Below are 24,999 nucleotides of genomic sequence, written 5' to 3'. Positions count from 1 at the left end.
TAAAAGATGCTAGCTGTTATACTCAGAGTGATTTAGTAAAGCCATCTGCAACTTGATCTCCAGTGGTTATAAACCTGATGTTCAACTGTTTGCTGGCTACTCTTTCACGAACAAAGTGATAATCAATCTCTAAATGCTTAGTTCTGGCATGAAAATGGAGTTAGCAGACAAGTATGTGGCACCAAGATTATCACACCAAAGAGATGATGTTCGTGGGTGTGGAACACCCAATTCTGTCAACATATTTTGCACCCATATAATTTCAACCATAGCATTTGCTAGTGTTTTATATTCTGCTTCTGTGCTTGAACTGGACATAGTAGCCTGCTTGCGAGAACTCCAGGAAACTAGATTGCTGGCCAAGAAAACTACAAACCCCCCTGTTGATCTTCTGTCATCAGGGCATCCTACCCAATCTGCATCTGAGAAAGCACTTACTAGCATTGAGTCTGACTTACCAAGCTTAACCCCATGGCCCTTTGTTGCTTGAACATACCTGAGTATTCTTTTCACAGTTGTAAAGTGTACATTGGTTGGAGCATGCAAAAATTGACAGACTTTATTTACTGAGTATGAGATATCCGGCCTAGTCAAAGTTAAATATTGTAGAGCTCCTACAATGCTTCTACACTTGGTAGAATCTTCTAGCTCAAGTACCTTTCCATCATAAAGGGACAGTTTCTCAGAAGTTGACAAGGGTGTGGGTGATGGCTTACAACCCTTCATGCCCGCTCTTTGGAGTATGTCCTGCATGTATTTCTCTTGTGATAGCACAATACCATTTTGAACATATCTTACCTCAATGCCAAGGAAGTAGTGGAGATCTCCTAGATCCTTGAGAGCAAAGTCCAAACGCAAATCCTTGAGAAGAGCTTCAACTACTTGGGAACATGAGCTTGTGACAATTATATCATCAACATAAATAAGCATATAAATAGCGACTCCTCTCCGATGATAAAATAACAATGAAGTGTCTCCCTTTGTGGGCACAAAACCAAGTGATTGCAATTTGGAAGAAAACCTATAGTACCAGGCTCGTGGTGCTTGTTTTAGACCATACAAGGCATTGTCAAGTTTGCAAACATGTCGTGGTAAGCGTGGGTGCTCATATCCAGGAGGTTGCCTCATAAACACTTCCTCTTCCAGAACACCATGCAAAAAACGTGTTCTTCACATCTAGTTGTCGCATGCAACAATTTCTAGATACTGCAAGCGAAAGAATTATTCCAATAGTGGCAGCTTTAACTACACGATTGAAAGTGTACTCATAGTCAATCCCATACCTTTGTTTAAACCCTTTTGCAACCAAACAAGCCTTGTACCTGCCAACGGTGCCGTTAGACTTTCATTTTATCCTGTAGATCCACTTGCAGTCAATCACATTTCTGCCCTTGGCAGGAGGCACCAGTCGCCATGTTTTGTTTTCCATAAGAATAGAATATTCCTCATCCATAGCAGCTTTCCATCTGGACTCACCAAGAGCCTCATCCAAGGTTTGTGGTCCACCTGTAGAACAGAAAGAACCCCAGCGAACACAACCATCTTTGTAAACTTTAGGTTTAGTAATACCACTTTCAGACCGGGTATGGGGACGTTTAGGTGGAGGTTGAGGAGGCCATGAGATTTGCTGTTGTAGACGATTTTGCTGCTCAGGAGAAGCATCGGATCCCCCAGTCGTAGAGGATCCATCATGATCAGCATGCAGCGGATCAGACAGCATCAGCCAAACACCCCCCACAACACCGCCACTTGGCAGCTCCAGAGAGGATGCATGCGCCCCACTAGAACCACAAGAGCCTCTCGGAGACGTCGCGCATGCAGGTGACCCACTTGTCCCGCCTGGCGCTGGCGTCGATCCCGGAGGGGATGCGCCTGGTGCGGCCGCAACATGCAATTCCGAGGAGCGAGTGCCGCTAGAATCAGCTTCGGGAATAGTGTCTGGATCTTTTGTGTTGGAGTCTGTTTGCTGCATAAAATCAAAAGCATTGTCGCCGATTTCTTCATCAATTTCCCGCACACTTGCACCAGGGTTATGGGACATAGACATATGATCAGAATTTAGTCCTCCCCCTGGTAGAAAACCCGACATAGGTAGAAGGTGAGATGGAAGGATGACTAATTCTTTGCGAAGTTGGGCGTCGGCGTTTAGATGTAAAGCAGCAAATGGAAAAAATTTCTCATCAAAAACAACATCCCGGGAAATATAAACACGACCAGAGGAGACATCAAGGCACTCATATCCCTTGTGGATATTGATGTAGCCTAAGAAAACACATTGCTTGGAGCGGAATTCTAGCTTATTCTTGTTTAAGGGGCGTAGGTTTGGCCACACAGAGTAGCCAAAAATGCGAAGGAAGTTGTAGTTTGGTTTAATACCAAAGAGGCGCTCTAAGGAGTTTTATTGTGTATGACTCAACCAGGGACACAGTTTATAAGATAGACCGCCGTAAGAAACGCTTCATCCCAAACTTTTAAGGACATGGAGGTGTGAGCTAGGAGGGACAGGCCAACTTCGACAATATGGCTATGTTTACGTTCGGCAGATCCGTTCTGTTGGTGAGCATGAGGACAAGAGGCATGGTGGGAGAAATTTAGCTTTTGCTATTCGCCACCCCAATCGGTTTGCATGGATAAAATTTTCCGATCAAAGAGACGTTCAACATGTTGTTGAAAAAGATGGAATTTCTCAAAAACATCAGATTTATTTTTGAGCAAATAGATCCAAGAAAAGTTACTGAAATCATCAATGAAGCTCACATAAATTTTTTGTCTAGCAACAGAAATTGTGCGAGATTGTGCGAGGACCCCACACATCAGTAAACACAAGTTCTAAAGGAACTTTTTATTCACTAATTGATCGAGGATAGGGAATTTGATGTCTTTTAGCCATTTGACAAGCATCACAAACTAAGTGATAATCCTTTTATTTGACGCAGGAAGCTTAAAATCTCGAAGAATTCTTTGAACTACTGGTAGAGACTGATGCCCTAGACGTCTATGCCACCGAGATTGGATGTTGTTGTAATGCCTAGTGCTTGATGATGTGAAGGAGCATTCTGGCGACCAGAAACAGGGAACAAGCCACCTCTACTCTTGCCTTGGAAGATTGTTCTGTGGTTGGCCCGATCCTTAACCAAGAAAATTGCAGGGTACACTACTAGAAAAAAGCTATTAGTGGCGCACTATAGGTGCGCCACTATTATGACGCCATTACTAATAAATAGTAATGGCGCACCACATAGAAGTGCGTCATTACTAACAATTTTTTTTAATTGTTTTTTCAGAATTTTTTCCCTTTTTTTCTTAATCTGGGGTTACTATGGCTTAATCTTGGGTCAACATGCTTAATCTCAAGTCAAATCGCACTCCGTGGTCAAACTTCCCGAAAGGTCACCCATCCTCAAACTACTCCAGCCCGAGTACGCTTAACTTCTTAGTTCTATCAAACCCCGCACCAGCTCACTTAACAGACACTTGTTGATATATGTATCATATCAATCCTATTAAACCTTGTTGATGTCTAGGACTTTGTTCATGTTATGAGTGTGATGAAATTTTGAAAAAATATTTCAAACTTTCCGGTCATATTGCGTATCATATTTTGAACATTCTTTCAAAAAAAAAATCGCAACCAATTTTTTTCTGTTACTAGTGGCGCACCTAGCAAATGGTGTGCCATTACTAAGTTTGAATTTTTTTCCATTTTTCCCCTCTAGATCTTAAAAGCCCCGTATCTTTTATTCTGTTAGGTTTTTGGGGATTCTAAAAATCTTCAACAGGGTTCCCCCGGTTGAATTCGGATGTAACTTTTCGAGTAGATGATTTTTCATATAAAAAACTTTTTCATCGGAGGTCGTATGCAAAAGTTATGCCCATTTTACTAAATTGGAGAGAGATTTTGCAAATAAAGTCGAAATTCATATTTGTAAATTTTCCCAACAAAGACCACATATCATATGAGAAACTTATTTTCTTTTATTTTTTTGACATGGGGGGTGCATTTAGTAATGGCACACCTATACAAAGTGCGTCATTACTATGTGGCAGACTTGGTCAAAGTTAGTAATGGCGCAAAGGTGCGCCATTACTAAGTTGACATAGTAATGGCGCATCTTTACAAAGTGCGCCATTACTAAGTTTGACCAAGGTTTGACCCAGTCATACACATAGTAACGGCGCACTTTCTCAAGGTGCACCATTACTATGTCAACTTAGTAATGTCGCACCTATAGAAAGTGCGCCATTACTATGTGTATGACTGGGTCAAACCTTGGTCAAACTTAGTAATGGCGCATTTTTCACCTGGTGCGTCATTACTGTTTTGGTTACTAATGGCACACCTAAAAATGATGCGCCATTACTATTTAGTAATGGCGCGCCACATGTATAGTGCGCCATTAGTGTTTATATTGGCTATAGCTGTTTTTCTAGTAGTGGTAAATCTCAAGAAAGGCATGATTATATTTGATAAGTTTATAACCAGAAAGAAGGCTTTGATCAGATTTAGGAGCATGGAGAATATCTTTGAGTTCGAGAGATACATGGGGACTGTTAAGAGTAGAATGACCAATATGTGCTATATCCATACCTTGAGCACTTGTCGTGTGGATTTGTTCCGTGCTGGTGTAGCGATCACGGACAAGTTTTTCAAGCTCGCCTGTCACATGATCTATTGCTCCCGTGTCTAGGTACCAATTTGTGTCCACCCAGTAGGATTCTACAACCGTTCCGAACGGTTTCCACCTCCACCAACGCCAGCAGGATTGTGAACGTTGTTGTTGTAGCTACGATCGTAGTGCTTTCTACAGCGCCACACACCGTGCCCCATCTCTTTGCAGATTTGGCACTTCTCCTGCACACAGTCACCGCGATCACCTCCTCCTTGCCGTGGCGCCCCACCTGAGCTGTTGTTGTTTCCTCGAGAGTTGTCGGAGTAGCGTCTCCCGGTGTAGTTGTTGTTCTAGCCCCGGGAGCCGCCACCGCTGCTGTTTGCACCAGGGCGGCTGGAGTTGCTGCGGCCGTCGCCGCGGGAAGCATGGTTGATGGAGTCGTTGGACGGAAAGGAGGCATGTTGAGCTTCTATGCGGGACTCAGCAGCAAGCAGCAGCGAAAAAAGCTCACCAAGGTCGATCGGTTGATCGGCGGCAGTGCGGGTGGAGATCACCGACAAGAAACAGCTATAATCAGGCTCATGAAGGAGACCTTGCAGGATGTGGGAGACCACATCGTCCTCATCCAGAGGCTTTCCGGCGGCGGGCAGCTCGTCGGCGATGCTCACCATCTTGGTGTAGTACGCCACCGCTGACATGCCTCCCTTGCGCGTATGTTCGATGGAAGAGCAAAGCTGGATCACCCTTGCCCTCGACTGCGAGGAGAAACTCTACAACAGGGCTTTCCAGATGCTAGCGGCTGTGGTGAAGGAGCTAACCTGCAGCAACACTTCGCTAGACAGCGATGAGATCAGAAATGTAAGAACCTGTTGATCCTGCGTGACCCACACAACATGTGTTGGATTCGACGTCTACGTGACTTCTTTCTTCCCGGAGACCTCCTTCTCCACGATGATCACGGCCGGCGGTTCCATGACTGAGTCATCCAAGTAGCCCATCATGCCCGCCGCTTTCACGTGCGGCAGAACCTGTGCCCTCCAAACCAGGAAATTCTCCCGCATCAACTTTTCAGAGATAGTGTGACTGAGGGAAGCAAGGGAGGGCGCGGCCATGGCAGTGGATGAAGAGCTTGACATAGGCCTTGTTTGTTTCAGAAGTCCCATGACTTTTTTAGTCCCAACTAAAAAGTCCCTAGTCCCTACCCGTTTGTTTTCATGGACTAAATAGGGACTAGATGTCATTAAATGACATGCAAAAAGACCATATTACCCCTAGTAATGTACTAGAAGTTATTAAATGACATGCTAAAAGTAAGGGCACCGTTGAAAAAAGTGTCAAAAAAGTCCCAAAAAGACCCTCCATAGGGACTTCTTCCTTTAGTCCCAAATACCCCCTTTTAGTCCCTAAAACTCCCTTCTGTTTGTTTCATATGAGACTAAAAGGGGCATTTTTTAGTCCCTACACCAAAAAATCCCTGGAAACAAACACCCCCATAGCTAGATGCGATAGGAAGAGTTGGCTCTGAATACCATGTGAAAACTAGGTTAACCGTATGCTTCAGCAGGGACGGGATTCGTGTTAATATAGGCAGACATCATACAAGGTTGTTGTGCTGTGGATCGATCTCCAAGTTATATCACAACGACATAACTTGTTTAGATTACAAGGCAACTATCTTATCTCTAGCAACTGACTTATCTCTACCGGTTTATACAATACCGTATGATTACAAATTTCAACAAACCTCTCTCCCTATTTTTCAAAAAACAATGTGTGATCTAGTCTGCAGCAGGTCCCTAATCACTATATAATGAATGATCCTGACCATCGGCATCTCTCATTCTTTGCATACCGTGAGCAAACTCCATTCCTTTTGCACAGAGATGCTTGCTTCTCAGAGCTTGAGACCTTCATAAAGTGTTTGCATGGTTTGTCATAGATATTTTTTGGTCAGCCGATGCTGGAAAAATGATGTGCGATGGCAAGGACTCCTATGTGGTATTTAATCCGACGGCTCTGAATACCTAATTCACATATGAGACTGAGTATTATTTTAACTTTCTAGGATCCTCTTTTCAGCCGAGTATTAGATGTATTGATCGACACCGTTATAATTCAGTCCCATCAAATTAATGGCTCATTTTTTTAATTAACATGAGAATTTCCTTCGCCATCATCGTTTGTGTGTCCTTCGTCACTTTGTTCTTCCTCAAATATTCCCTCACCGGAATCGTTCAAATATTGTGTGCCGTCATCTACTACTTCATTCTCTCGGTTTTGGGTGCATATCATTTCAAAGAGGAGATCCTCTTGATCATGGTCGTATCTGCCGCTATTATCATCCATGGTTTAACTAATTCAAAAGAAAGATAAAGCAATTTAGTATTCAAATTAGAATGCTTTCAATAAGCAAATTAGAATGCATTCAATAAGCAAATGGTCCATAGCTTAACTAATACATCTCGAATAATCCAGTTAATGCATCATCGAATATTATCACTAATACATCTTGAAATTTATCATATAATATCACTAATACATCTCGAATATTTGACGCTATCAAACTGATCATCCAAAGAGTTGCCGCTTTACTGAGCTGCGGGTGGTGGACACCCAAAGAGAAGGAACCATCACATGATCATAGCTCGGGTGAGATCCCTGAAGAACCTACCACCTATTGGAGAACCTGGCATCCAACTCAACCATGTAGTGACGGACGTGCTCTTCCTCCTCCCATACACGGTGACGTACCTCCTTCTCGGGGGCCGGCTGCCTACGCACCGATAGTGTCCCACGGGACCGCCACCAAAGAAGCTCCGGGTCGATGACGAGACCCGAATTCCTCACCAACCTGCGTGCTCCGGAAGGTATCACCTCTTAGTGCCAGCTCGACAGAACCCAGCCCCGGACATGACACCTCTCAAACAGGTTGTCGCCGCCGATTCGACGACGAGGATGCGGGCCGGGCATCGTTGACTATATAGTAGATACTCATATTTAAAAACGATGTATTTGAATTCCTAGCAAGAAGATCTATACCTACTAATATGTATTTCACCCCTCATTTAACTGACACCATAATTCACTATTCCACAAATAAAGTCACTACAACATCTATATCTATACCTACTAAAAAGAAAATAGGTATTCTTAATCCATCATGCTATTTTATGTAAAACCCCTTGATGTTTCTCACATTAAACCCACACAGTACATATCAAATGTTTTTGAAAATACCCATATTTTCTAAACCGTAACTCCAAATTTAACACGTTATATATGGAATGTGATTAGAAAAATATGTAGAATTTGAATATGATATTATTTTATCTGTTAGCCATTTAAAAATCAACATGCAAGCCATGTTTAAATAAAGACCCGTGGAATCTTAAATTGTGCTTTTGTAGGCTAAGATCATCTTTTTCTAGTACATACATACATATATACACATTGTATACATATCGAAGCATCTAAATAAAAAAAAACAAGGAGGAGAGGCTCACCGTTGGGATCGTCGGGGCGAAGGGAGGCGGGGAGGATGCCGGAGAAGGAGGAGCGGCACGCGGAGGAGAGCGGCCGACGGGAGAGCCGACGGCGGCGAACGAAGACGAAGAGCAGCCGGCAAGAGCGGATGTCGAAGGCGCGGTCGGGCGGCTCGTGGAGGAGCGGCGTGCGGAGTAAAGCCACCGGCGGGGGAGCTGGCGGCGGCGACCAGACACAGAGAGCGGCCGGCGGGTGCGGACATTGAGGGGCGTGGTCGGGCAGCCTTACGGCGTTGCAAGAGCTGGCGGCGACGATCTCCTCCATTTCGATGAAAATGGAGGGGAAGGAGAAAAGAACGGCTAAATACCACGGGGCCTTTAGTCCCGGTTGGTATCATCAACCGGGACTAAAGATCCTTAGTCCCGGTTGGTACCAGCAAACGGGACTAAAGACCTCCTTTTCGGCATCCCAAATTCCGCGCGGGAAGGGAACGTTAGTCCCGGTTGGTGATATCAATCGGGACTAAAGATGGACTTTTTCTTTTTTCTTTTGTTTTTTAAACAATTTTCTGTTTTTAGATTTTGAATAAATGTTAGAATATTTAGGATTTTTGGGTGAATATTTTTGTTTTAGGTCAAAAAAATTATAAACTTTCTATTAGTGCGAGTAGTTTTCAAATTTGAATAGTTTAAATTTGAATTATTTGAAATTTGTATGAATCACTAGTTTGTGAATAACTTTAGTTTAAAAATAGATTTTTGAGTGATTCTATTTCCTGTTGTTTAATATTAGTGTGTTTTATCAATATGTTTAATTTGAGAATTTTTAGGATATTTAAATAGGTGTTTTAAGCAAAAACATATTCTGTTTATCTCTTTTAGTTTTATACATTTTTCCTTTGTTTTAATTATTTGACATATTCAATTTGATAGATTGAAATTAATTGTGTAAAATATATAACGGTTTGAAACTAAACCAAATGAGTTGATTCAAATTTCTGTAGATTCATCTTGAAGATTTGTACCAACTATATAGTATCATATTGACAAGAAATTGCACAATTAATTTTGTACTTATTAATTTAAAAAGTACTACAAATGAACTGTGAAAAGGTTCAAATTTGACATGGTATCATCATTTCACCAACATAGCATGTGATAAAAAGTTGAGAGGGTCACGACAAAAACTGGATGCATTTCGTGTACAAACTGAACAATCTCTTTCGAAGTATCATGATTTCGGACGAAAACTCATGTGTAACAAAGGCATTTCGTTTTTATGCTTATTTCAACTCTAAAAAATTTGTGCGTTCAATATGCACTATTCAAAGCCACATCATCAATTTTCAATCATTTTTGACTTCATTTTCTATTTTTCATGCATTTAATGATTTTTTGAGCTAAATGACCCTGAAACTGAAAAGCAGTACAAATGAACTCTAAAAAGGTGGAAATTTGGTATGGTATCATCATTTCACCCGCATATCATGTGCTAAAAAGTTGAGAGGGTTACTGCAAAAACTGAATGCAATTCGTGTACAAACTGGAAAATCTCTTTCGAAGTATGAGGGTTTCGAACGAAAACTCATTTCTTACAAAGGCATTTCATTTCTTTAAGCTTATTTCAACTCCAGACTTTTTGCGCGATTAATATGCATCATTCAAAGACACATTATCAATTCTCCTTTTTTTTATTTCTTCATACATTTAATAAATTTTTAAGCTAAATGATCCTGGAACTGAAAAAGCACTACAAATGAACTCTGAAAAGGTTGAAATTTGACATGGTATATCATTTCACCCACATAGCATGTGCTATAAAGTTGAGAGGGTTATGACAAAAATTGAATGCACTTCGTATACAAACTGGACAATCTCTTTTGAAGCATCATAGTTTCAGACGAAAACTTATGTGTTACAAAGACATTTCAATTCTTTAAGCTTATTTTAACTCCAGACTTTTTGTGCGTTCAATATCCAGTATTCAAGCCACATCATCAGTTTTCAACCCGTTTTGACTTCATCTGCTGTTTTTCATGTATTTAATGTTTTTTTAGTTAAATGACACAGAAACTGAAAAACACTACAAATGAAGTCTGAAAAGGTTGAAATTTGGCATGATATCATCATTTCACCCACATAGAATGTGCTAAAAAGTTGAAAGGGTTATGACAAAAACTGGATGCACTTCATGTACAAACTCGACAATTTCTTTCGAAGTATCACAGTTTCGGACGAAAACTCATCTCTTACAAAGACATTTCATTTTTTAAGCTGATTTCAACTCCACACTTGTTGTGCGTTCAATATGCACCATTCAAAGCCACATCATCAATTTTCAACACTTTTTGACTTCATTTGCTACTTTTCATGCATTTAATGATTTTTTGAGCTAAATGACCCTGAAACCGAAAAGCACCGCAAATGTACTCTGAAAAGGTTGAAATTTGGCATGGTATCACCATTTCACCCACATATCATGTGCTATAAAGTTGAGAGGATTACGGCAAAAACTGGATGCACTTCATGTACAAATTGGACAATCTCTTTCGAAGTATCACGGTTTCGAACGAAAACTCATGTGTTACAAAGACATTTCATTTTTTAGCTTATTTCAACTTCAGAATTTTTGTGCGTTCAATATGCACCATTGAAAGCCACATCACCAACCTTCAACCCTTTTTTACTTTATTTGCTATTTTTAATGCATTTAATGATTTTTTTGACCTGAATAACCCTGAAACTGAAAAAGTACTACAAATGAACTCTGAAAAGATTGAAATTTGGCATGGTTTCACTATTTCACCCACATAGCATGTGCTAAAAAGTTGAGAGAGTTACGACAAAAAGTGGATGCACTTCATGTTCAAACTAGACAATCTCTTTCGAAGTATGAGGGTTTCGGACGAAAATTCTATGCAGTTCGTGTACATACTGGACAATCTCTTTCGTGTACAAGTAACTATCTAAATCATACAAATAAGATTTTTTTATAAAAATGATAAGAACGTGAGGCTCACCAAGGTGGTGCCGGCGACGGGACGGTGCGGGCGATCGACGGTGGTTAGGACGTGGACGGGAAGGCAGTAAGGAAACCACACATACACATATGCAAACTAAGAAGTTAATTTGAGCTCATGTTGCATATAAATGAAATAAACTCCCACATAATTACTCCCAAACTAAAACCCACAAATCATATTGCATTGCACGAGCTAATCTAGCAATGAGAGATGGAAGGATAAAGTTGCTAACCTTTGTGAACAATTGGATAGATGCGGTGCCTCAAATCTTGACAAATCTTGGCAAAAATGAAGAATGAGCTCGAGAGAAGAGGATAGAAAGGAGAGCTCTTGGGCTCGGGCTGGACGAAGCACTATATATAGTGACATCTTTAGTCCGAGTTGGTGTACAAACCAGGACTAGAGATGGACATCTAGTCCTGGTTGGTAGCACCAACCGAAACTAAAGGGGATCACATGAGCCCAGGCCTGTCGCAACCCTGCCAGGACCCCTTTATTCCCAGTTAGTAAAGGTCACAAATAAACCGGGTCTAAAGTCTGACCTTTGGAACCAGGACTAATGGTCACATTAGTCCTAGTCCAAAACCAGACTGGGATTAATGCTCCGGACGAAAACCCTATTTTCTACTAATGAATTTTTAACCTCTGCATCAAAATGATGCGCCGAGCCGGTGCACAGTTCTTTCTGCCCGATGAACGATCTCTATTTTTTCTTTTTGATAGTGCACGATCTCTAGTTTTATTATCATGAGACTTTGAAAAGAAAAGTATATAATTTTCTGGCTGCCTCGCATTTTGCGAAGACGGGTAGAACAGGTTTCGTGTGAGCCGATTCGTTTTTTGGCCGCCTCGCATTTCGGGATTTTTCAGGAAAATTTGAGGTGACCCAGATTGCAATTTTTCATTGATTGCAATTTTTGTTGATAGCTTACCAAGATGGCCACTTGGTTGAGGTGACCCAGATGTGATCACCGGAACGCCACACCGCACTATGCATAGCCCTCCATTTCGTGTGCGCGAAACACCCTCATATATGACTATGTATGATCGAGAGAGGCACGGGATATTGAGTCGGCCCTATAAAAGGTGTTACACTGGAGTCAACACACAAAAATGGATTTACAACTTACAAGTGATAAGTGAAGCATTTCTTGGCAAAATATGATAAATCATAACAATAGCCATATTCATGAGCGATGGATCTAAGAAGTGCAAGCCTGAACAAATAACACACATGTGCTAGCTAGGTTCTTAAAAACATATCATCACTTCATTTGCCAACAAAGGACAGAAGCAATCGTGTTTACTTCTACTGAGACAACAGGTAAACAACGTGTACATCAAAGATGGGGTACCTCCTAAATATGGAATAACCAGAAGCAGAGCAGTAAGATGACCAATACTCCCACCGTCTGGAAATACTTGTTGGAGAAATTGATGTATCTAGACATGTTTTAGTTATAGATACATCTATTTTTATTCATTTCTGCGATAAGTAATTTCGGGCGAAGGGAGTACTAGAGAGAACAGCTGACATTACTCTCAATAACAAAGAATAATGGACCATGCCACATATATACTGTGGATAACAGGATCAGACACTCCCATGAGGTCATGATATGTCCCAGCAGCCTTAAGATGTTTATCTTTCCAGATTTCACAGCATGAAAATGAAACGAGGCATGCATCCAGTTCTAGTGCAAATACATTCACTGATAAAATACATTCAGTACCACAAAGAAGCAGATTCTACTACCCCCTCCGTTCACTTCTATAAATCGTTTCAGACAACTAAAATTGAGCTGTTTTGTGCGCTGTCTGAAATGTCTACAACGTCTTATACAAGTGAACAGAGGGAGTCGCAAACATTAGCAATATAGCCATCAACTTCATCTTGGCACCACTCATGTCCATCTATCCTGATTGTTGTTTATTGTATCCATCCTGTTTATTAACGACGTCAACACCTTTCATCCTTTGTTACCAGCACTGATTGTTTCAGCCAGCCTTCGTAGGTTGCCATGTCTTTCCGCAGTGATCTGCAAGGTGAGCAGGGCTAGCCGGAGCGCTCCGGCAAAATGAAGCAAGGGTGACTCTGCAGCTGCTTATTACGCCTTTTCTTTTCCATTTTACCCCATAGATCCGGTGTGTGTTTGATGTGTCCAACCGAGTACATCTGCAGACGAAGTCGCATCAGCATCAGCTGACAATGAACAAGAACATAAACGTAAAAGCTATGTCTAGAAGCAGCCGTCTAAAGTAGATATCGATTGTATGATAGTACAAAATGGATCCAATTAATAATGTAATGCATAGATAACATCCACTGTGATCCAAAAGAAACTGCATAGGTTCAGGGCTTCAGGCACATGGTACATACATCATACCATACGAAAGATACACGCTTCAACCAGTAACAACCAAACATGGCACTCTGAGGATAGCAAAACAGAACTAATCGTATGACGATAAACGTATTTATATACATCTCTTGGCAAAGGAGGTGGAGCCATTGAGGGCGACGATTATAGAAATCGGCGATGAAAGTGAACTGAGGGGTCAACTGACAACAGATGCAAGAGCTGAACTGCATGATGAGAGCTTGAGAGACTCACTCCACCTCGGTAACAGACAGTGGAGACGAGATGTGGTCCCTAGGGGGCTGCTGTTTGAAATAATGAACAAGGAACACTTTAAAATTAGTGAAGGGAACTTTTAAATACATAACATACTTGAAATATAAAAGGAAAAGTACAAAACATTATCTCTTTGAGAGCGAACATGTGAGACCTTTACCTTTCTGTTTCTATATAGTTGTGAATCTGGATGAAAATTAAGAAAATAATTGTGAGCGGATATGCTCAATCTTTGGCCAGCTTTGTCCATCAGGTGATCGGCAGCTCTCCTTCAACAGTTCAGAATCCTCAACGACTATGTGCTGGAGAGAAGACGGCAAATCTGGTAAAGATGATATATTGGGGCATCCAACAATTTGGAGTGTTGTCAGGCATGAAAAACACTTCAGATTTCCTGGCAAGGAACTGATTTCACAACAATTAAATAACAAGTTGTTGGCAGATGAGAAATCTGCTGATTCTTCAAATGGAAAGGATTGCTCCGTGCATCCTTCAAGCACGAGATTTCGTGGAACTGTAAAAGCTTCAGCTGAGAGCATGTGGTTGAGCATTACAAGGCTGCTAACACTGAGGGACCTCTGGACTCGAAACTGTGAGATGCACTTCATATCGAGGTTTGGGACATGTGTAAAATGTGCACTGACAAGTTGCAGCAAAGATAAGCCTTTAAGAGAGTTCAAGTCCTGTAAATTTCGTAGTGATAATTCTTCAAGGGAGGTTAAATGACCAATCGACGATGTTGAAGAGCTTCTGCACCACATCAAGAAAAGACGTTTCAGGTGCGGCAAATCACCATCGAATAAATCATCTGCAACCACACAACGCCGTATGTCGAGCGTCTGAAGGGACAATGGCATAAAATCTGATCCCCGTGCCAAGTCTAAAGAAGGGGAGCTGTATAATGAAATTTCTGAAAGATGTGTAGCAGCTCGTAACCCCCCTAATGATCTAAGGCACCAGCATGAGTCGATACACAGGTATTGAAGCTTTGTCAACTGTTTGAGGACATCTTGTGATGGAAGCGTAGTTAAAGTCATAATCTCTTTTAATGACAGGTGCCTTAGTGAAGTGAGACCATCAAGGCAAACAGCTAATGCTCCATCTGTAATGATGCATGAAGAAAGGTCAAGCCGGCAAAGCCCTGATGGCAGAACAAGAGGCATGCCAATGTTCCTTGTACAAATGAGTCTTATCCTCTCCTCATGGCAACATATCCATGCCTTGATGACATCCTCTTTTACCAACATTTCACCTCCCTCTCCTTCTAGAGAACTTTCAATGGTTTGTAGATGAGAAATAATATCAGCATCCATCAATGTCAGCAAGCACTTCAGAGATGAATGTTCCGACAATAGTACCTCTTGATTTCTGATTCCGAATCCGCCTCCCACATGACAGAAAGCCGTGAGTTCAAGTTGTATGCCATCATGGTGTCCTCCCTCTGGTCATGTTGTTTTAGCTCATCACTGGAAATAAATATAAGCAGCATGCATTTCTCAATCGCCAATTCTTCCAGGCTGGCCAGAAGAGAGGGTAATGCCTTCAGGTTTGGCACATTCTCGAGGTGAAGTGAGGAGCAATTCCCAAGGAGAGCAGCATTGGATGGTAGGGTTTCTATGATGCTGCAATTAACAAGTGCAAGTGATCAAATTCTGGAAATAAGAATCCTCAAGTAACCAGTCTGGGTATTTGTCACATCTGCAACCTTTGATAGCAAGGCCCCTAATTTGAGGCGGTGGCATCAGACCTTCTATAGTTTCCAAATGTAAACTATCATGTGAAGGCATGCCATCACTATAACTCCATTCAAGGTACAAGCTCTCAAGATGAATTTTCTGATGTAGCTTTGCTTCTAAGGCTTGATCCTTCCCAATGACATTCTCAAGATATCTGACAGTTAAACTGCCACCAAGATTGGTCATGTATTTCAGCTGTCGCACCCCATAGCCCATCTGCTTTTCCACGCAAAACTGATTGAGATTTTGGAGCGAAGTTAACTTACCTATGTAAGGGATTTGGCCACGCCCTTCAAGATATCTCAACTTACTTAAACTGAATAGTTTTTTGGGAAAAGTTTCAATGTGAGGACTTAATTGAAGGAATTGCAAGTGGTAAAGAGAACACAATGATCCTGGCAATTTGGAGATTAAAGTTTTTCTGAGGTTCAAGTACCGGAGGTGCTTCAACTCACCAACAGATTCAGGTAGCTTGCTGCTGTTGTAAAAGCACAAATAGAGTACACGCAACTTCTTCAAGTTTTGCAACACCTGCTGGAAAATATCTTTCGCATCATCTGTAAGGGGTTCGATGCAGACAAAGGTACGCAAATGATGGAGCCTGCAGATAGAGTGCTGATGTGGCTTCAAACTCTTAAGACAGACAGATAGATGTCGAACAGTGGACGGTATTGTTGCCACCTTATCATCTTCTAATCTGAAGCAGACTTCTTTGGAAAGCGATTCTGCCAAATCATGAACAAGATCATGCATAACATAGTAGCTCGCAACTATGCCACCTCTATAAACGGGTTGAAAAAACTGAGAACATCTCATCAACGCAATCCCTTCCAATATCTTCCGTTCTCCTGTTCACATTGCATGAATCAATAAGTCCCTCTGCTACCCACATGCGAACCAACTCATCAATCATATAGTGGTGTCCCTTTGGATATAAACTGCAATATAGAAAACACCTCTGCAGACTTGGATCTAACTTCTCGTAACTCCATAGAAGTGCTCTACTAGGATCGCTTAAGTTGTCAATCTTTAGAGCATCTTCCCATGAGGCCTTATCCTTTTTCCTGCTCAGCTGCGAACCCATGGTTTTTGCTGCCAGAGGAGATCTTCCAAGTCTTTTACAAAGCTTCTCTGCAATAGTTTCTAGCTGCTGACGCACCCTTTGGTCTCCGATTGCTGTGCCAAAAAAGGCATGGTCTTTGAAGAGTGCTAAGATATCGGCGTCTTCCATTTCTTCCAAATTAATAGTTTCCTTCAAGCAAAGAGCAGCTGGAAGTGTCTCCGACCGAGAAGTTACCAACACTTTGCTTCCTCTGTGTCGAGAAACGAGAGGAGCCAGTAGTTGCTCCCAGTCCTCGTTGCTGTTTTTTTCAAACCAGACATCATCCAGAACTAGCAGGAATCTCTTTGATTTTTCCAGTATGTCCATTAATATGCATTGGAGAGTATCAAGGTTATCAACAGATGGATGTTAAAAGATGTAACATATATCCGTGTAATATAAACGGTATATGATTGTGTTTAAGTTAGTTGTTGGAGATATAACTTGTATAGCAATCCAACAACTAATCTTGTAGGTCTTTGTAACAACCTGGCCGGTGGCCTATATTAACACGTAAAGCGCCCCTGCAAGATGCAAGCGTTATCTCATATTTTCCACATGGTATACAGAGCCTAAACTCTTCCAATCACATCTATGTCTTCCTCCTCTACCGCCGCCGTCGCCATGACCCCTCCATCGCTTCTCTCGGCCACACCATCGCCGAGAAACTCAACAGGGAGAACTTCCTTGTCTGGAGGGCGCAGGTGCTCCCTCATGTCCGGGCTGCCGGCATGATGGGTTACCTTGATGGTTCCCTCAAGGCTCCTCCCGCCGAGCTCATCTTGGAGAAAGATGTCGCCGGGAAAAAGGAGCTCACCGCCACGCTAAACCCCGAACATGCGGTTTGGGTAACGCAGGACCAGCAGGTGCTCACGTTCTTGCTCGCGTCCCTCTCCCGTGACATCCTTCTCCAGGTCAGCAACTGTGAGACGGCTGCGGCAGCGTGGAAGGAGATCCTCCAGAGCTTCTCCTCGCAGTCACGGGCGCGCATCATCCAGCTACAATCTCTGATCGGGAGTACCCGCAAGGGTGACTCCTCCGCCGCCGCCTACTTCACCAAGATGAAGGGCCTTGCCGATGAACTGGCAGCGGCCGGGAAGCCCCTGGACGAAGATGATGTCGTCTCACATATTCTCCAGGGGCTGATGCACGAGCCTGAGTACAATGGGTTCGTCTCCGCCATCACCACTCGCACCGTCACCGACCAACCCATCGGCCTCGGTGAGCTTTTCTCCCTCCTCCTGGCAGCCGAAGCCCGGATCACCTCCCAAACCAGCGCCTACACCGCCAACCTAGCTGCTCGGGGAGGTGGCCGTGGCCGTGGTGGCTACAACAACAATGGCTCCCGTGGTGGCTACAACAACAACACCACGGGAGCACGCTTCCCCGACAACAGCAACAAAAACGCACCACGCCAAGGAGGGGACCGCGGTGATCGCGGTGATCGCAAGTTTGAGAACTGTCAAATTTGCAAGGAAAGTGGACATGGGGCATGGCGCTGTGCGAAGCGCTTCGACCGCAACTACAACAACAATGTCCGCAATCCAGCAGGAGGAGGAGGTGCCGGGGGACGTGGACAAAAATCTGCTAACGCCGCCCACTCCTATGGGATAGATACCAATTGGTATCTCGACACCGGTGCAACCGATCATGTCACTGGCGAACTTGAGAAGCTGGCTGTCCACGATCGCTACACCGGCAACGAGCAGATCCACACCGCCAATGGTCAAGGTATGAGCATTGCCCATGTTGGTCACTCAGTTTTATCTACCCCGCATGGTTCACTCAGCCTTAACAACATCCTCCACTCTCCACAAGCCGAAAAAAGCCTTCTTTCCGCCTCGCAACTCATGCTTGATAATCATGCTTTTCTCGAAGTTTACCCTGAAATTGTTTTTGTTAAGGATCGGGACACTCGGAGAACCATTCTTCAAAGCAAGAGTAAGGGTCGCTTGTTCCCAGTATCTGGTCATCATGAAGCCCCCCATCCACAAGCTCTTGGCGCTGTCAAACCCTCCACCTCACGATGGCACAAGCGTTTAGGACATCCAGCTTTACCGGTGGTCCAGAAAGTTCTTAGTAATTTTTCTCTCCCAGTATCAAATAAAAAGGATCATTTGTTAGTTTGTGATTCTTGTCAAAAGGCCAAGAGCCATCAACTTCCATACTCTCAGTCTAGTAGTGTGTCGAAGTTTCCTCTAGAACTTGTTTTCTCGGATGTGTGGGGTCCTGGACCCGTCTCTGTCGGCAGACAAAAGTATTATGTGAGTTTTATCGATGATTTTAGTAAGTTCACCAGGATCTATTTGCTCAAAAACAAGTTTGATGTCTTTGAGAAATTTCATCTATTTCAACAACTTGTTGAGCGTCAGTTTGATCGCAAAATTCTAGCTATGCAAACCGACTGGGGTGGAGAGTATCAACACTTAAACACCTTCTTTGAGCGCATTGGTATTATCCACCATGTCTCATGCCCTCACGCTCACCAGCAAAATGGATCCGCTGAACGGAAACACCGGCACATTGTCGAAGTTGGTCTCTCTCTTCTTGCTCATGCGTTCATGCCCTTGAAATTTTGGGATGAAGCCTTTGCCACTGCCGTGTACCTTATTAACCGTGTCCCAAGCAAAGTAATCAATGACCAAACACCCCTTGAACGCCTCTTTGACATTAAACCCAACTACAATTTCCTTCGTATTTTTGGTTGTGCGGTTTGGCCAAATTTACGTCCTTTCGATAAACACAAGCTTGAATTTCGGTCTAAGCAATGTGTTTTTATAGGGTATAGCTCGTTGCATAAAGGTTACAAATGCCTTGATGTGGCCTCTGGTAGGGTTTATGTGTCTTGTGATGTGGTGTTTGATGAGCAAATATTTCCCTTCTCGCAACTACATCCAAATGTTGATGCCCAACTTCGCAAAGAGCTTATTGTGTTGACACCTCACCTCCTTCCTCCATCCCTTCCCTCCCTACGCGGCGGAGATAATACTGATGCTAGCATGACAATGCCTCATACTACTACATTTGATCATGTCTCAGATGAAAGTGTGCAGGAAAACAGTGCAGGAACCGGTGCAAAATCGGCTGAAAATAGCCGTGATTTCATGTTCTCCAACAGTGCAGACAGTCCGGCAGGATCTCCCTCGGGATCCGGTGCAGCAGGCTGCTCTGGCGCGTTGGGATCCGACGCGGCAGGCGGATCTCCCTCGGGAATCGCTGCGCCAGGCGGGCCAGCGGTTGGCGAATCCTCCCCGGGAATTGCGGCGCCAGGCGGGCCAGCAGTTGGCGCAGCTTCCTCGGGATCCGGCGCGGCGGGGCATTATCCGCTACGTGGCGCGCCCAACACGACGCCAGGCGGGCTAGCGGTTGGCGGCTCCTCGGGCGCGGGGCTGGGTGCGGGGACAGGCGGGTCCCCCGCACGTGATGCTGTGCGGACTTCGGACTCCCAGGCGCGGTCGCTCTCGGTCGCGCCGACTGGCGCTGACTCCCACGACGGATCTGGCGCTGACTCCCACGACGGATCCCATGCAACGCATGCAGACGCTGACGCTGCCTACGTCGCCGCCTCTCCACAGGAATCCTCCTCGGGATCTGGTTCTGCTTCGTCAAATCGACTCCAACTGCAGCTCTCGCGTCCGCCACCTCCACCTGCGCGTGCTCACACCAGGTCCCAGGGTGGCGTCATCAAACCAAAGGTATATCACGATGGTTGCATTCGTTGGGGCTCTTTTTGTGCCACAGGTGAACCACAAAACGTGACAGAAGCCCTTACCTCACCTCGGTGGAAAGAGGCCATGGATGAGGAGTATAGTGCTCTTATGCAAAACAAGACTTGGCGCCTAGTTCCTCCAGCTCGGGGCAGAAACATCATTGATTGCAAATGGGTGTACAAGGTAAAGAGGAAAGCTGATGGCAGTGTGGATAGGTATAAAGCACGCCTGGTCGCCAAAGGATTTAAGCAGAGGTATGGGATTGACTATGAGGACACATTTAGTCCTGTAGTTAAGGCTGCTACTATTAGGTTGATCCTTTCTGTTGCAGTTTCTCGAAATTGGTGCATGAGACAATTAGATGTGAAGAATGCGTTTCTGCATGGTGTTCTGGAAGAGGAAGTGTTCATGAGACAACCTCCTGGGTATGAGAATTCTAACTCACCTGGACATGTGTGTAAACTTGAGAAGGCACTATATGGGCTCAAACAAGCACCTAGAGCTTGGTACTCTCGGTTGTCCTCAAAGCTGCAATCTCTTGGTTTTGCTCCATCCAAAGGAGATACCTCACTTTTCTTCTACCATAAGCATGGTGTCACTATTTTTATGCTTATTTATGTTGATGACATCATAGTTGCAAGCTCCTCTCCCCAAGCGGTTGAGGCTCTTTTGAAGGATCTCGGCAAGGAATTTGCACTCAAGGATCTTGGAGATTTGCATTTCTTCCTTGGCATTGAGGTAAAACAAGTACATACTGGAATTCTTTTGTCACAAGAAAAGTATGTGCAGGAAATCCTTCAACGTATAGGGCTGACGGGTTGCAAACCCTCTCCCACACCCTTGTCTACCTCTGAAAAACTGTCTCTTTATGATGGGGAAGTGTTAGGAGCGGAGGATTCGACAAAGTATAGAAGTATTGTAGGAGCATTACAATACTTGACTCTTACTAGGCCTGATATTTCATATTCAGTTAATAAAGTGTGCCAGTTTTTGCATGCTCCCACTAGTGTGCATTGGACTGCAGTGAAAAGAATACTGAGGTATCTGCAGGGAACAAAGAGTCATGGACTTAAGATTAGCAAAACTGATTCTATGCTTGTAAGTGCATTCTCAGATGCAGACTGGGCTGGATGTCCTGATGATAGGAGATCAACTGGAGGCTTTGCTGTGTTTCTTGGAGGCAACCTTGTTTCATGGAGTGCTCGCAAGCAACCTACAGTTTCCAGGTCAAGCACTGAGGCTGAGTATAAAGCCTTAGCAAATGTAACTGCTGAAATTATTTGGGTTCAGAACTTGTTGACTGAACTAGCTGTACGCCATCCAAAGTCAGCCTCACTATGGTGTGATAATCTTGGTGCTACCTATATGTCTGCTAACCCTGTTTTTCATGCTAGAACGAAGCACATTGAAATTGATTATCATTTTGTTCGTGAACGAGTGGCAGACAAGTTGTTGAACATCAGATTTGTACCAACTGGTGATCAAGTTGCAGATGGCTTCACTAAGCCACTCACCACTCGGCAGCTAGAAGCATTTAGAAACAATCTCAACTTAAATAGTTGTGATTGAGGGGGAGTGTTAAAAGACGTAACATATATCCGTGTAATATAAACGGTATATGATTGTGTTTAAGTTAGTTGTTGGAGATATAACTTGTATAGCAATCCAACAACTAATCTTGTAGATCTTTGTAACAACCTGGCCGGTGGCCTATATTAACACGTAAAGCGCCCCTGCAAGATGCAAGCGTTATCTCATATTTTCCACAATGGACACTTCCCTCCTTTTGCGGATTCGATAATCAACCGTGTATGGCCACTGACATCAAGTTTGCGTGAAATGCAGACACACATCCTGACCTCAAAGTGTTCCTTTACCCTCTTATCATTGTAAACATACTGCACCAAGGTTGATTTTCCCATGCCTCCAAGTCCAACAATAGCTAGACCAGAATACCTACTTGTATCAGACTCGATAGCAATTGGCTTGGTAAGAAGATCTATAATATCATCGCGATCCTTATCACGACCAATCACTTTCGGAGGTGGTATTGATGTGGCCACTATAATAACAGCTGTTGGCACTGCGGAGACCACATCAGTTAAGCAAAGCAGGCCACGGAAGTCCTTGGCTTTCGCAAGGATGAGCTTCAGTTCCTTCAGCTGGTCGAGTAGCTTTTTGTTCTTTGGGCGCAGATTTGACAGCCTGCTTGACACAGTGTGGATATGCTTCATAATAGCATTACTGGAAGATGTATGCTCCAGCGAAGAATCCTTCCTGTTCTCTGCTTCGCGCTTGAGGATGTTGTACTCATGCTCATCTAGCAGGTCCTCAGCTTTATAGAAGGCTTCTTGGAGCTGCCAGGTCCACTTTTCCAACATTGCCCTGTGGGGACCCTTGTTAGCTGCTTCAGTCAGCAGAGCGAACTGCGGCATGATGTTGATCTCCAGTTCATGGAGCTCACTCACCATGTCCACACCAAGACACCTTGTAGGGTCAGCTAGGAGCTTCTTCATGATCGGTGATATCATAAAGTCTATACAAGCCCGTGCGCCAGCCACAGCCATAGTCACCTCAGCCATGGAAAGCACGCCGTGCAGAAAAGGGGAGGATGTGTCTCTTTCTTTCTGTTTGTTGGCCGGAATAACACGTGAGAAAACAGGGAATATACAGAGCAAAGATGAGAAATAGATAAAACAACTCTAAAGGGAGAATCTGTGTTCACGGAATCTTCTGTTTGGGTGGTGGCTGGGGGAGGGATCGCTAGAATGAAAAATGACGGGAATAAGTATGTCTAAAGGGGAAAATGAGACAGGATCGATGGGTAAAGACTAAAGACACTAAACGGAAAAGATGAACACAGAGAAGTAAACAGTAGCCAACGGGGGGATGAGCTCTAAAGATGGCACTCCAGTGTAAACCAAAGGTTTTTTTGTAGCAATAGATGGAAAACCTGCAGGAGTAAAAAACAGGGAGATAAATCAGAGAGCTGCAGCACAGATCAGATAGTAGTAAACAGTACCGCTGCAAGTTGACTCTTCTTGCCTTTGTGTAAGTGGGAGTATTTGAAGAAGAAAACAGCAAGCGGAACACTAACACGGACAAGAAAGAAAACGAAGGGCAGAGAGCTTACGCGGATGAAGAGGTGAAGGACGATGAAGGCAGCTTGGGATTGTGGGAGCCAGTGCTGCGATGGAGGGGGCTGAGAGATTGCCTGATGATTGCATTTTCTTAACTTGAGCTGAGCTCAACTTGCTGAAAAAGTAACAGGCCGGTACCCACTATCTGCAGCACGCTCACTAATCAAGTGATTAAAATACATGAGGCAGCCGCCTAAGCTATAGTTAATACTCCATTCATTTTATTAAATGGTTCAAATGGTTGCAGGAGAGGCAGAGTAATAAGCAAGTGCCCATTCGCTCATGTTTTTTATGATACTTAATCTGAGAGTGCTTGTTTTTAAAATAACAATGAAATGGTAGGTCGCATTACCTGTTTCTCTTTTATTATATTTTCCATCACCGTCACTGGCCCTTCTTTTGTGATCTCCAAGAACCAAAGCTCTAGTTCTGAAAGGTATGACAAAGAATAAAATATGATCTCATATGTCTTTGATCTACAGGAAATCTACGACAAGACAGATTATGTCGTTGTGAAACACAGAGGAAGGATGGGTGAGAATGGGAGAAATTAAGTTGGTAAGACAAACATCAATTCTTACATAGAACAAATGATGAAATGATGAACATTTAGCGTTAGAACAGAATAACAAATTGTTCTTTTGAAACGAGCTAGTAGAAGAATCAGCTATGTGGATGCTTATGCATGCTAACCTGTGAGCCGCCCCCGCGTGCTTGCGCCCCTGCACCAACTAGCCAGACTGTGGAGGCGGCATCGGCGTTGGAGGAAGGGAGGCGCATCCTCGCTCGCTCGACGCGGCTGTTTGCTTGTTTCCGCGTGGCGGGCTGGCGGCGCCCGGGCGAGCATGGCTCCCGCATTTCGTCGAACGGTTGGCGGGCAGCCCGGCGACCGGAGCGACCGGAGCGCCTGATCAATTGCCGCGGACGGACGGACGGCCAACCCAGCGACGGGCGGCGGCGGCTCCCCCGCGCTCGCAGGGTCCCACTCCTCCTACTCGAACAGCGGTCGCGCATTCCGCAGTCGCCCGGAGCGTCGCCGCCGTCGATGGCCGCGGCATGATATCTAATTTTATTCTCTCTACCCGATGTACGATCTCTAATTTTATTCTCTTCAGAAATTCAGAAATGATGGATAACAAATATGCTATCGTCGTTTCAGAAGAAAAAAAATATATGCTATCGTCAGCAACCAGATCTTAAGCTCAACGTTGTCGATCTAACGTGAAGTGAGAGAGAGACGAACTAGAGGTAGACGATGTAACTGTCTCGCGAGAGTTATTCCACTGCCGAACTGTCGCAGCGTTGTTTTCTGTTATTCAGTCCCTTTTGTTATGTCAGTACAGATCACCAGCCCCCCCTCCATCTCTCCCGGATCCTTCGCCATGATCCGCACTAGCCGCGCCATCCCGCGGCCCGCGTCTCACGGTGTCGAACAGTTCCAGGAGAGAGAGGGGTTTACATAGCGAGGGTTTAGTGCATGCTTGCACGACCTAACTACTTGGTGCATGGGCAGGTCACATCCGACCCCCCAGCCAGTTTATTCTAAACTGAAAAACCAAC

The 24,999-nt window shown here is 43.9% G+C and overlaps 1 pseudogene; it reads right to left on the bottom strand.

Moving 5' to 3' along the window:
• Positions 1 to 13,393: 13,393 nt before the first annotated feature.
• On the bottom strand, positions 13,394 to 23,778 carry LOC123406104 (annotated as a pseudogene).
• Between the last annotated feature and the right edge of the window lie 1,221 nt (positions 23,779 to 24,999).

The sequence above is a fragment of the Hordeum vulgare genome, chromosome 6H (genome assembly GCF_904849725.1).
Source record: "Hordeum vulgare subsp. vulgare chromosome 6H, MorexV3_pseudomolecules_assembly, whole genome shotgun sequence".
Taxonomy (NCBI): Eukaryota; Viridiplantae; Streptophyta; class Magnoliopsida; order Poales; family Poaceae; genus Hordeum; species Hordeum vulgare.
Note: the sequence above shows the minus strand (reverse complement) of the source record. Positions and strands in the feature narration are given on the sequence as shown.